Source organism: Scomber scombrus, chromosome 11, assembly GCF_963691925.1.
Source record: "Scomber scombrus chromosome 11, fScoSco1.1, whole genome shotgun sequence".
NCBI lineage: Eukaryota > Metazoa > Chordata > Actinopteri > Scombriformes > Scombridae > Scomber > Scomber scombrus.
Genome location: NC_084980.1, coordinates 22,705,435 through 22,718,948, shown reverse-complemented (window position 1 = coordinate 22,718,948; position 13,514 = coordinate 22,705,435).

The window sequence follows — 13,514 nt, the reverse complement described above, 5'->3', positions numbered from 1 at the left end:
CTGAGAAGTTTTAACCCTGACAAGACAGTGGTGTAGTCTGGTGGCAGGATATTACATCATCAGCAGTACTTAGAAACAGGATATTACAATATTACATTTAGTCATTATAACAATCCTAGAAAGTCATCCATGAGTCACATCCAGTGAGACCTTTGACTTAAAAACCAAGATGATGACTTTAAAGACTAGAAATGCTAATGGTTTGGATCTATTTGGGGGTCATATTTACAGAGAATCTTTTATTATACTATTATATTTATTGCACTTACTCATTTTGTCATGGTTAATTGTGTTATCCTGCACTTTTATTGGTAGTTATTTGTTTGTTTGTTCTTTTATATACCAGTAAAAGGAGAAGCACTCAAATTTTGTTGTACAATTGCTGTTCAATGACAAAACATATAACACATATTTTATTCTATTGAGTTGTTTAATCCCTCTTTTTATTCAGTTGTATTAAGCTAAAGTTTTATTTTATTATTTATTTATTTTCCTAGGTAGTTTTGATATGTTATATAAAAAAGAAGCATAACGTCACCTCGTCCAGCTATCTTTGTAATGGACGCTACACAGTCAAGATATTTGAAACCATATTTTCAGAGTTATTTTACAAGCCTATTCCTATCCAGTGTGTGTCCTGACACATAGACATAGAATCCACACTGCACGCACATAAAGCCACACCTGCGCTCTTTTATTACTACTTGAATGAAGGTCCAATGTCGTCATAAAAGCTGCCGCCGAACAGTAGGGCTGCGATAAATGACTACCTTCATCATTGTTTAATCTGCCAATTTTTTTTCTCAATTACTCATTAAGTCTACATAATTTCATAAATGTGGGATTCACAATTTCTCTCAGGCTGCGGCTCGTTTGATCAAAACAACAGTCAAAAGTTAAATCTGAAAACTCAAATTTTGGTCAATTTTGGTGTATGTTTTAAAGTCAAAATGCCATCCTTCCCAAAGCCCTTCTAAAAACTTTGCCTACATGCATGACTTAACATAGGTTTCTACATGATGATGCTGCAACATATAAACTGATATAAACCTTTCTAGCCTGCCTGGACAAGCAGCAGCAGAGACAGATGGAGCAGTCCCTGTTGCTGCTGCTCAAAGTTTAAAAAAATAAATGCTAACCTCTCCTCCCACCAGTCAACTGCACCAAATCAGAGCAGAAACCAGTCCTGAAGCTCCAGCTCTACTCCAGCTCTCTCCTCCAGAGCACTGTGTCATCTCTCGACAATTTGTCATGCTCAGCGAGTATATTAGGAAGACACTTTCAGCTAACTACGTGTGTGTATGTGTGTGTGCTCTAACCCACGTCACACCCAGAAAAAAACAAAAACAAAAACAAAAAAAACCCCCAGCTAGAGTCATCCTTTACTAAAGATCTATGACTCGACAGACACCACCTGGATTACTCCTGATGCGGTAACCAGAGGGATCATATCACCATGGATTACCTCACTGATTCAGACTAACAGGCTCTGAGGGAAAGCTCACCAAATCTATCAGCTAGACAGCACATCCATTAGCCAAATGAAACAAAATGATGCCAATTCACAGCTCGCAGTGACAACACCCAGAATCCAGCGGACTAGTGGGGCATTAGACTGGCTGATGGGCGTATCATGACAAGAACTGGCAGGCTTGCTCATTAACCTGTGACCTCTTAATTCATCTGGCTGGCCTGGCAGGAAGGAGACGGTGTTTTTTCTATTTATATCGAGGCTAATCCTTGTAGCTGAAGACATGTGGGCTCCCGTGCACACACACACAAAAAAGCCTGACTAATAGAGTACTTTTTTTAAAAACAAAAGGGTTTGTTGTTTTTATGATCAAAAAGGTCAATAAAAATGATGAGAAATAAGGAGAGATAATAATAAGGAGAGAGCAATGGTTCAAAAAAAGTCAAAGATCCAGCAACCCTCCTAGTATAGAACAACTTTATTAATAGACCAATGTGTTTTGACCTGTGGCCTTCATCAGGGTCATCATAAAAACATTACACGCTGTATTTAAACAGGGTTTAAGTAAAAAAAATATACAAAAAATAACCAATTATGTGCATCCAGATCTGTATCCATCAATGGGTTATCTTCCAAGATAGTGTATAGTATTTTAATATTGCTTGTAGAAGTTGTTCTATACTCCCAAGTGTAGCTGGAGCTTTGACTTTTTTTCGACTTTTTTTCCCCTTTCAACATGCGTTCATGCACCTTAGAAGTAGGTGAAGTTATTCCAGAAACCTCTAACCCTGACTGAGCAATGGTTAAAACATAGGCACACACAAAAAATAAATAAATAAATAAAACCAAACATATACTTGGATCCTGTTGATGTGGCAGCAAATAAAAAAAGAGTAATCGTGTTCTTTAAATCATCAAAAGCAATCAAGATAATCAGAATGATGAGTGCTGTTTTAGACTGTATATAAATGGTGCATGTTCAGTGTTTCCCACAGTATTTTAAGAGACTATGATGGTTGGATCTCATGTTGACCCTCTAGGTGGGGTCCGGCTCCCCTTGAAGTCAAATGCATCATTGTGGTGCACTCTTATATCAAAATTAAAAGGTTATACAGTATGTATAAAAAATGTGTGCTCTCTTTGCTTTAGTAATTAAAGTACTGGTTGTATGGGTATGAAAAGTGATGACACAGCAAAAAGGTCACACCCACAAAGCATGGGAAAGACATTTTTACCAGTTCCATAAATGTTCCAAACAAACCACCAAAAAAAGACTAACGCCCAATATTTCAGCTCTGGAACAAAGAAAGCAGAAGTGATTATCCAAGTTCAACTAGTTTATTACTTAGGAACATATTAAATACTGTTAGATTTGCATTTTTCAGTAAATATCTTTTTCTACGTTGATTCAAGTTAGCGTTGTGTTTCTTCAAATAACTAAACTACAAATTAGACTATGGTCGGCCGCCACACTCTATATAATTAATGGGAAATGCTGAATGTGAGATGGGACATGAAGATAAAATTAAAAGTCAGTTTTTGATGGTTTCTTTCATTTTAGGTAGTTCTTATCACACTGCTGTTTATCCAAGTGCTCATTTTTCTTCTAAGTTTGTTTTTAATTAGTAATGTGATGATATAAGAAGGGGGTGTGACGTCAAGATTGACAGCTGTGACAACCAGCTACTCTCAAACCTCCATCAGGTAGCAGAGCAGCTGAGGGAGCATCATCCCATCATTCTTATGTATATATACAGTCAATGGTCCACATTTACATCTATAGTAGGTGTGAGATTTTATCTGTGCCGTCTTCTACCCTGAATGCTCTATCACACAATTAAAAGGTGATGTAATCCATATAAAAAATCTCTGTGATTGGCTGAGAGCTGGTTTGGTCAGTCCTGCTGCAGGCTTATCTTTCCTGCAGTTCTCTAATAGTGAACAAAAAAAAAACTAGGAGCAAACAGTGAACCTTTTCTTTCCGCACCTGCAAAGTAAACATTATTCTTTGGAAAAGTTCTGCTCTGGCTGCTAAATGAGCCCTCGGTGGCTGGGGGGAATTTTGGGGACTTACAAATCACTGTAGCCGTTGCAGTGCATTTCCTGTCCTGCTTGCGCAACATTTCCCCTGGTGCCTTTTTCTTGACACTTGTTCAACTCCTCTTTTAATGTTAACACCAACGTGTTCGAGGAAAATAACAGACCAGTCTGACAGCCGTGGGTTAAAGGGGATAAATTTAGACTGAAACACATCATCACCTCACATGAAAAGAAACTACAATACAAACATTTTCCATCCTTTAATGTTAATGTATATTACCTACATGATAAGGGTTTACATTAATGGTTAACTCACTATTTACTATATTTATTTTACCACTAATGCTTTTTATTGTTTGTGTACTTATTATTTATTGTTATTTATTATTTTTATTGATGCTTTTTTACTGTCCACGTTGCTGCTGTAATATTGTAAATTTCCCCATTGTTGGACTAATAAAGGAACATGTTATCTTATCTATGTACTCTAAAGCAGAAAACTATTTCTTTCATTATTAATTAATCTGTCAATGACATCCGTAATTAATAGATCAACTGTTTGGTCTTTAAAGTGCTGAGAAATGTCCCAAACCCAGAGATGCAACCTAAAATGTCTTGTTTTGTCGAATCCGACGGTGCAAAAGCTAAAGATGCTCAGTTTACTGTCATAGAGGACTAAAAAAAAAGAAAAGAAACTCAAACCAGAGGATTTTTAATTAATCGATTATCAGAACGGTTGGCTATTGATTTTTTGTCAATCGACTTATAGTTGCGGCTCAATTAAACATCACACATTTGAAACAATCCTGCCTCTTTTCCCCTCTCATCAGCATCATACCTTTCTCTTGCTAAATAATACTCCAGCATTCAGTGTATTGTAAACCTGGCAGCGCGCCGGTCCTGAGCTGACCCCCTGCTGGGCCGAACAACTTTTCTGGTGAGCATTAATATCAATTTACGTTGTCAAGAGGTCTTTTTCCTCTTGTGAGTTAAACTGTGCAAGTCAACTAACAAGACAGATATTAATTAGGAGCTTTTTTTTTTTTTTTTTTAAACCACTCTTATTCTTCATACTGAACAGCATTAGCAGGTTAAGTACTTGGGGGGGCAGTTGTCTCTTTTACTTATCCTTGCCTAGATTAAGCTTCAGCATCATCAGCAGCACCGAGTTTTAGTAGACGGCACAAATCTTTAGAGTCTAGTCTGTAAAAATCAGAGGAATCGCCTTAATTTGATGTAACAGTAATAAGATTTAAAGCAGGGTGGGTCTAAAGGAGTTAAACTATCTACAGGCTCCAGGACATAAAGAAGAGGCTTTTTCTTCAGCTGAGGCGCTGGGACTGATGGCTGATGAGAAGGGAGATGTATGTGTGAGTCTGCTTGAACTGATATGTGGTGGAAAAATCTGCCGTTGTCAGCACATGTAGGAAACACACCCTCTCCCATTTTCTCCCGCTTCAGCAAACTTAAAAGCAACACCTTTGAAGGGTTGGTTTTTTTTTTATGACACAAACGCATGAAAATGTTTCCACTGAAATATGGACAGAGTCAGACAGAGTGAGACACGACACATGACTCTTGTTAGCAGGCTGTTTCCATCCAGATCTGGCCTGCCAGTGATTACTTTAAACGAGTTATTTTCATCAGAGAGAGCTAATTTCTCTTCTATAATGGAGGTATTTATAGAGATAGAGAGAGAGAGAGAGAAGGAGGGGAAAATAGGTTGGAGAGATGGTTATCAGTCTCACAGACCTCATTTTCAGTGTTCACATTACTGCCAAGACGTCAACTTTTTAGATGAATATAAAACAAAACACGCACTGATTTTTTCCCCCGCTACATAAACCATAAATCTCACACTCAGCAACTTTCATTGGAAATACATCTTGCAAAAGAAACTATTCTTAAAAAGCAGTAGACAGGCAGTACTTTTACCTCCACTCAGGGTCCGAAATAAACACCCGCCAAGTGTCACTTTCTATTTGAAGACACTCTACCAAAAAATAGTCATGTAATAAAATATTTGGTATGATGGTTCAGAGAAAAGTACTCATGCTTGTCCCTATGAAGTGTAGAAATGTGCACTATATGTGCTTTTTATACATGTTTAAATAGCATCAACAAACTGAAGGACCACTTGAGATGGTCTGAGATGAAGGAGCGCCAGCCACAGACCGTCTCCAGCTCACTGTTCACGCTAAACTGTCACTTACTGCCAGTCTGCTGCTAGCTGCTGTTAAAAAAAGAAATTTAACAGTAAAAAATATGCTTTAGCTGGGGGATTTTTTCATGGATTTTACCCCTCGGCAGGTGAATCAAAAAGTTAATTAAAGTGTCAAAAAATGTCTTAAAATATCCGCACATAACAACTAAAAAACTCTCACCATGAATAAGTGAGGATGACAACTTTGTGTCCAAGCATATGAACACATACAAGGAAAAATACTCTGAATACCTTTTACTAACTCTTCACTAGAAATTGCAACACAACAGCACAGCAGCATTTCTAGTTTTTTTGTTTTTTTTGTGATTTGGGTGAACCGACCCTATAACACGAGAAACTGATGCAACCACTTGTAACGTCAGAAAGAAGCTAAAACAGTCAAATAGTGTACTGTGACCTTCACACGTATAGTCACACCAAATATAGTTCCCCGGTCCCCGTTCCCCCCCGAACTGCTTGGATCCAGCACAGCCTGCCCCAGTTAGACACCTCTCACTGCTACTTTCCTTCAAACTCAGCTCCCCCGAGGTCCTGCTATGACTGTAATAACCACAATCTGTCACACTTCAGCACAACATGAGAGCAGTGTGAGCATATTAAAAGAGGAGATAAATGAGAGCACACACCATAAATAAAACACACAATAAATAAAAGTAAATTAAGCTGCAAACAGTGATGACCGGGCCTTTGCTCCGCACATGTCAGTCCAACAATGTGTGTTGGAGTTATGAGGACTTCCTGTTCTTTATGGCGAAACCTCGAAATTCACCGCAACACCAGGCCAACGAGGTCTAATGGAGGTGAAAGATTTTCATCTACAAGGTCTTAAAATGATCCTAAGTGAATTTGATGTTGGTCATATTAAATCTCTAGGAGTCCTTTAAAGTACGAGGCATGGAAATCCCGAAAATGGCGGCAAAATCTAAAAAAAGAATCAAAGTGGCCAACTTCCGGTTGGAGTTAGGGTAGGGGTCCAAGATACATTTTGGTGCGTCTTTACATGATAGATGTGTGTACCAAATTTTGTTTGTCTACGTCAATCTGGAGCAAGGGGCTACATTTTTTTCATTTTGCAGTGGGTGCAGTGGCAATGTTTGGCCTTCACTTCCTGTTTTATGGCGAAACATCAAAATTTGCTGCATCGCCACGTCCACCAAGTATAAAGGAGACGAAAGATTTTCATCTTTAAGGTCTTAAAATTAAAATGATACTGAGCAAATTTGAAGTTGGTCGGATTAAATCTGTGGAAGAAGTTTGTTAAAATATGACGTGGAAATCACAAAAATGGCGCGAAAATCGAAAATCAAAATCAAAATGGCTGGCTTCCTGTTGGAGTTAGGGTAGGGGTCCAAGAGACTTTTTGTGCGCCTTTACATGATAGATGTATGAACCAAATGTCATTTGTCTACGTCAATCTAGAGTGAGGGGCTCAATTTTAAAAAATGTGCCTAAATGGAATTTTGCAACTCCCATTTCCGCTAACTATAAAATATCTAATTTTTTGCCTGGTCTGACGTGTGTACCAATTTTTTTCATGAGTTTTCGGGCAATTTTAAGCTGTCAAAAATGCCTTCACACTGTTAGAAAAAGAAAATGCTAAAAATTCTGTGATGCAAGTCGACCATCGACAACAATATAACAGGAGAAGCAGGGACTCGTTTGATCCGTTTCAGTGCGACATAATCTTCCTCTCACGTTTCCCTGTGTGAACTATCCAGTCACTCAGTTACAAGTAAATAAACCAGTTCACCGGCTTTAAGTCGCAAACAGGCATGACTGTCAGCGTAGTCAATGAGAGTCTATGATTTATTGTGCTCAAACAATCATGTGATTAGGTCACTGACAGAGAATCAGTTTTTAGAGGTGAAACCAACAACAAATATTTTTTTAATGACTTGAATGTTTTAGTTTATAAAATATCACAAAATAGCAAATTAAATGTCCCTCAGTTTTCCAAAGAATCAGATGACATCTTAAACTCACTTGATTTCTCCAACTAAAAGTCCTGCACTCATTGACAACTAACCCTCTCTGCCCTCATCAATTACATAATCATTTTAGATATTAAAACATAATGATGTTAAAAATTGCAAAGAATTGGTGTTGATATTCTCCAATTAAGCAATTAAAAAATACTTTCTAGCTATTACATGACATCTCTTTGGGGTGTAATAATGTCTGAGGCTGCAACTATTTTCATTCTTGACTCATCAAAAAAGTCTGAAAATGATTCACCGATTTTCAACATAGTTGCAGATTAAATTTGATCTATTCTCCAATCAATAAAAACTGAATACTTTTAGCTATTACATGACATCTCTTTAGTAACTTACAACGTCTAAGGCTACAATTGAAGATTATTTTCATTATTGAGTCATCTGTTGACTATTTCCTCGATTAATCAAAGTCATTTGGAAGATAAAAAGTCAAAAGAATAGTGAAAAAACTCTATCACATGATCCCAGAGCCCAATATGCATCCCAAAATGTCCCAAGCAACAGTCCACAGCCCAAAGACACTCAGTTTACAATCACAGAGGACTAAATAAACTAGAAAATATTCACATTTAGCACTATTTCTTCAATCTGTCAATACACTAATTGATTAATAAACTCATTTCAGCAGGTCTAATAACTTCTAAAGCACTTTGTCATTATCATTATTGTTTATCCTATAGGCTAAGTGATATTTCCTATAAACATAAATTAATAATGACTTGACCAGCCTTACTGAGATTTAAACTCCACTTTCCACAGCTCTTTAGTCTTAAATCATAAAGGGGAACTACTAAAAATGCAATCTTGACCTTTAAAAACACTCATTTATCACTTTCAGAGGGTTAAATTATAGGTCACCTCCTTTTCCTGCTGCATCATGACAGGTTCATTTCACTAGTGACAGGCACCTTTTTAAACCTAAATTAACAGTGACTTTATATTATAAGCAGAGTCCTCTTGGTAAGGCTTTAAGGTTGTTGTTTTTTAACACACCCCCTTGGAAGATTTAGCTTATTCCTAAATGGGATTACCTGATATTTGTGCAGCATTCCTCTGAACTTCACAACAGTGGGGAGACTTTGGAGTAAAAGGTTTAACTTATATCCATGTTTTATCAATCTAGACGTGAAGATACACCTCTCAGTTGTGTGTGTGTCTCTCAGGAGCTACTTTGTCGCTAACCTTTTAGCTGGCTAATTAGCTTTCTGGCTGCTACATGTTAAAAAAAGATCCACACCTTTGTAGCGTCTCTCCGTATGCTGTGTGACCGACAGTCCTTAAACACACCTTCGAATGCTCCTCGGTGGCGTTCAAATCCTCCAGTAAACTTCCCCGTCGTCGCCTATGACCACCACAAAAAACCACCGTGTCAAAGTATATATAGTTATTTTTCCACTTGTCAGGGTTTTGTAGTGTGAGAGAGAGTGAGGGAGACTGATCCTGGTCCTGTCCCGGCCGGTGTAATCCTTCCTCTCGGTCACTCCCTGCGTCTCTGCTCCGCCAACTTTGGCAACTACCTTCCAGAGCAAAGATCGTGTGTAAAGTGAGGAGGCAACACTGTCTGTTTTCGTCCCCCTTCACCTTGAGTAAACGCTGGTGTTACCATGGCGACCAATGTAGTACAACAAGGCAAGGCAGCTTTATTTATATATAGAGAGCATTTTTAAACCCAGGGAAAATGGTGTAACTTTGGTTTGAGAAGTGAGGGGGGCACAAAACAAACACACAAACAAACTATAAATTAAAAGACAGGCTTCATATCACCATCCCATAACAGACAAATAGCATTAGTCCATAAAAAGCCTTCAGACTAAAAGGAATTTAGAGATTATAGTGATACAAAATCCAGGAAATAATTAAGCTGGTCATAATGATATATTAAGATAAAATAAGATATATTTTAATTTGTCATTCAGATACACCCCCCAACACTGAGTACAGATGCATAAATATTGCTTTATTTGATGTTTAAGACAGCCGTTTGTTTATGTGAAAAGCATTGATGATAAGCAGTAGTGGAAAGTAACTAAGTACAATTACTCAAATACTGTATTTAAGTACAATCTTGAGGTATTTGAACTTTACTTGAGTATTTCCATTTGATGCTACTTTGTACTTCCACGCCACTATATTTCAGAGGGAATATATTGCGCTTTCTACTCCATTATATTCTTTTGACAACTTTAGTTACTTTTCAATTGAAGATTTTACATAAAGTAATATATTTTAATATTATAAATGTTGTTTAAATTGTCTGCTCCTTTCTTTTTTTATTTGATTTAATGCTGTCCTTACTATGTACATCCCAGGAACGTTGCACACATGTATATAATCTCAGGAATTTCGGCATATTGCACATTTATATATTGCAGATTTATTTACACAGATATTGTTTACTGTATATAGTATTTTATATTTATTTATTTTTTATAACTTTCACCCTCATGCTGCTACTTTTTTTTCTCAATTTGAATTTCTCCAAAGAAGGATCAATAAAGGTACATCTCATTTTAACTCTTATGTTATATTTGTAAAGAATCTGAATACTTCTTTCCACCACTACTGACCATCAAGTAATATCTACTACAGTTAGCTAACATTTCAATTAACCCACAAAAAGCAGCAACATGTTTGCGTTGAGTGAAAATACATTCAGAGTGAGGACTCCTGTCTATTTTGTGCTCTATGTCTGAGCCCTCAGGTGTTCAGGGCGTAAACAGGGAGTAAGCGCCACCTAGCGTTCATGACGTGGAGCTACAACTATATAGCTGTGAATAGGTGTAGTTCCTGATAGGTGGCAAGCTTGAGTTAAAGGATAGTTTCTCAATTTTTTTTTTCTTGCTGTAATGATTCCTCATGTTCATACTGACCATTAAACGATCCCTTCATAATACTTTCAACATAAGTGATGGAGGACAAAATCCAATATATATGTAAATATATATTAAAAAAACAAAACAATATTACTCTTTTAAATAATGTCGGAATTATTTTATTATATATCTTTCACTATTATTGTTGTCCTTATTATTTTTCTTATTGCTTCTTTTCTATTTTTACTGTCCACTTGCTGCCGTGATAATGCACATTTCCACATTGTGGGACTAATAAAAGAATATCTTATCTCATCTTATCTTAAGTGATGGAGGACAAAATCCACTGTGTAAAAATGTGTTTAAAAGTTGATCTGGAGCTAATACGAGTGAAATAAAGTAGATATATTTCCAACGTTAGTCTTTTCAGTGCCCAGGTCCTTCTTTTTGTTACTATACTTCCACCACAGCTCAACAAAACACAAAGAGGCTAAAAAGACTGTAAATGAGGCAGATACCTACTTGATATGACTCACTCAGACTGCTGAACTCTTATATAAGCTTCAGATACACTTAAAAATATATTTTTGCACAAGAAAAATATTCATATAGGCACCTAACATCAATTTGCCAGGCACATAAATTAATTAATGTGCATTCTTAAATAAAATAAACACAGGATACTCCCAACCAAAACTCCACCATGATTATATTTTCAGATTGTGTGGTTATAACGCTCGGCTGTGCCATAGCAGTTTGGGGAGGAGGGGCTGTGGAAATAATAGCGACTGGTTTCAACTAGGGGGAAAGATTTTATAATGCCGGGCAGACGAAAATATTTTAGAAAATACAACCTGTCGCTAGGAAACATGCTAGATTTGTAGATTTGCTCTGACGTCACAAATGGAGCCACATCCACCTGAATGAGACGTTGGTTGCCAGGTAACAGAATGAGCTAGGAATGAAACCCAACATTTAAAAAAACTTCACTATAGTTTTTTTTAACAAATATATAATGATATAAATGTTTTGAAATCCACTTTTTAAAAAAAACAACACATTTCTAAAATACTGTTTTGTTAACTCCAGACTAAAAATGTTCATTACAGATGTGTTTTTTTTCTATTTTAACAACATTATTTTGACCTGGTTAAACCGATGACTGCATGACTTTAATGACCATGTAAAAGCTGATCTCACTACACTTGAGGACTAAGTCTTTCCAAAACCACAGACTATTCATTTGCCGCTGTGGACTAACAACCTCCTCTCTCTACTAGGAAGGACACAATTGGAGATATTTGCATGCTCCAAATCAGCCAGAAGAGCATTTATTGAGGTGGGTTTATCCAAAAAAGTGCTGGATGGCCGATCAGTCAAGTTCTTCCAAACCAACCTAGGGAACCCACTTCATTTATAGACCTGGATTTGTGGTTTGGCAAAACTCAATTGTTGCCAAGTTTGAAGCATATTATATTGCCTAAAATAAAACTTAACTCTCTAAAATCAAGATTTCCCATCATTAAAGTAAGTAAAGTAAGCAGCATGACCTAAAAAAGCAGGAAAAACAGCCCCAAAACCAGTAGTACATATCAGTATTGGCCATATAAACTTAATTAAATAGCTTTTCTACATTAACAGTAACAAATGTAATCAGAAAAATGTAGACAATGAGCACACCTCTTCAAAATATAATTTTATGCTACAAAATTAAGATTTCCCATCATTAAAGTAAGGAGAACAGGAGAAACAGTCCCAAAACCAGAAACAAATATCAGTATTGGCCATATAACATATAAACTTCATCAAATAGCTTTTCTACAACATTAACAATAACAAATGTGATTACAGAAAATTAATTAGTGAGCACAATACCTCTTCAAAACTAAATGATTTGTAAGTTCGAGCTTAAGTTTGACCCACTGTGATAAAACAATTAGGGAGGGGAAAAGAAACCACAGAGCAGACATTAGTGTTTTCTCATAATTATTTAATCACACATACATTTACATCATGCAGTCAATCCAAAACTGTGATCTCATTAACTTCCCATCTCCGTTCATATCAGAGCCGTGCTATTTTTGTGCCCCAGTTCTCCAGGAATGATCCAGTACTTCGTCCACTGATGGATCCTCAAAACTGTCCTTTAAAACTTGACCAACTATTACACAGTAATAAAAAAAGTAGCTACACTTTGTTTTTTGTTGTTTTTTTCCAAATTTAGAATTAATGCAAAATTCAATTTAGGTTAAACACCACAAATATTCTTTTGCTGTATTTATTATTTGACTATTTATTTATTTTATTTTTTTCCTCATTTCATATCCAGTTTTTGGTGGGAGGTCAAAAGGATAAACATTTTTGAGGTCCATGCTGCAAAGTTTTAGCTAATCTAGATTACACAGAGGGAATAAACCATCTCGATAGACACCAAACACTGTCCTGTCATAGATAAAGGGTAGAGGGGGGCTACTCCTTCCCCCCCTGCAGCTTGAAAGTAATTATTACTAGTTAAAGTATTAATTTTTTTGCCGTCAACACACAGTTTACCATTTACAGGGCTTATGGAAACTTTTTTTTTCTCCTCTCCAGTCAAAAAAACCAAAAAAAACAGCCACATGTGGAGTGTTTTACTGAGTGCGGATATAGTGAAGAAGTGCTATTAAAACCCAATTCTTTCGTGTTTCAAGATGACAGGTTTTTTTAAAGTGTGACATCTTACTAGAGAGAGAAAGCCATACTCCCCCATCTTCTCTTTCAAGCTAGATTTGGTCCACCAGTCTCAGCATTTACAAGCAGATTCTTAAAAAGCTGAAACTTCCATTTTCTACATTAAATATCTACTTCTGTGTTGGATCGTTAAGTTTGACCATCATCACGTACATGGAGTTCTTCTTTATCTTAGAAAATTGACATAAAAAATTCCTTTCTCAATGTTTCAGCTTTCCAGAAAGAGCAACGAAAGAAGT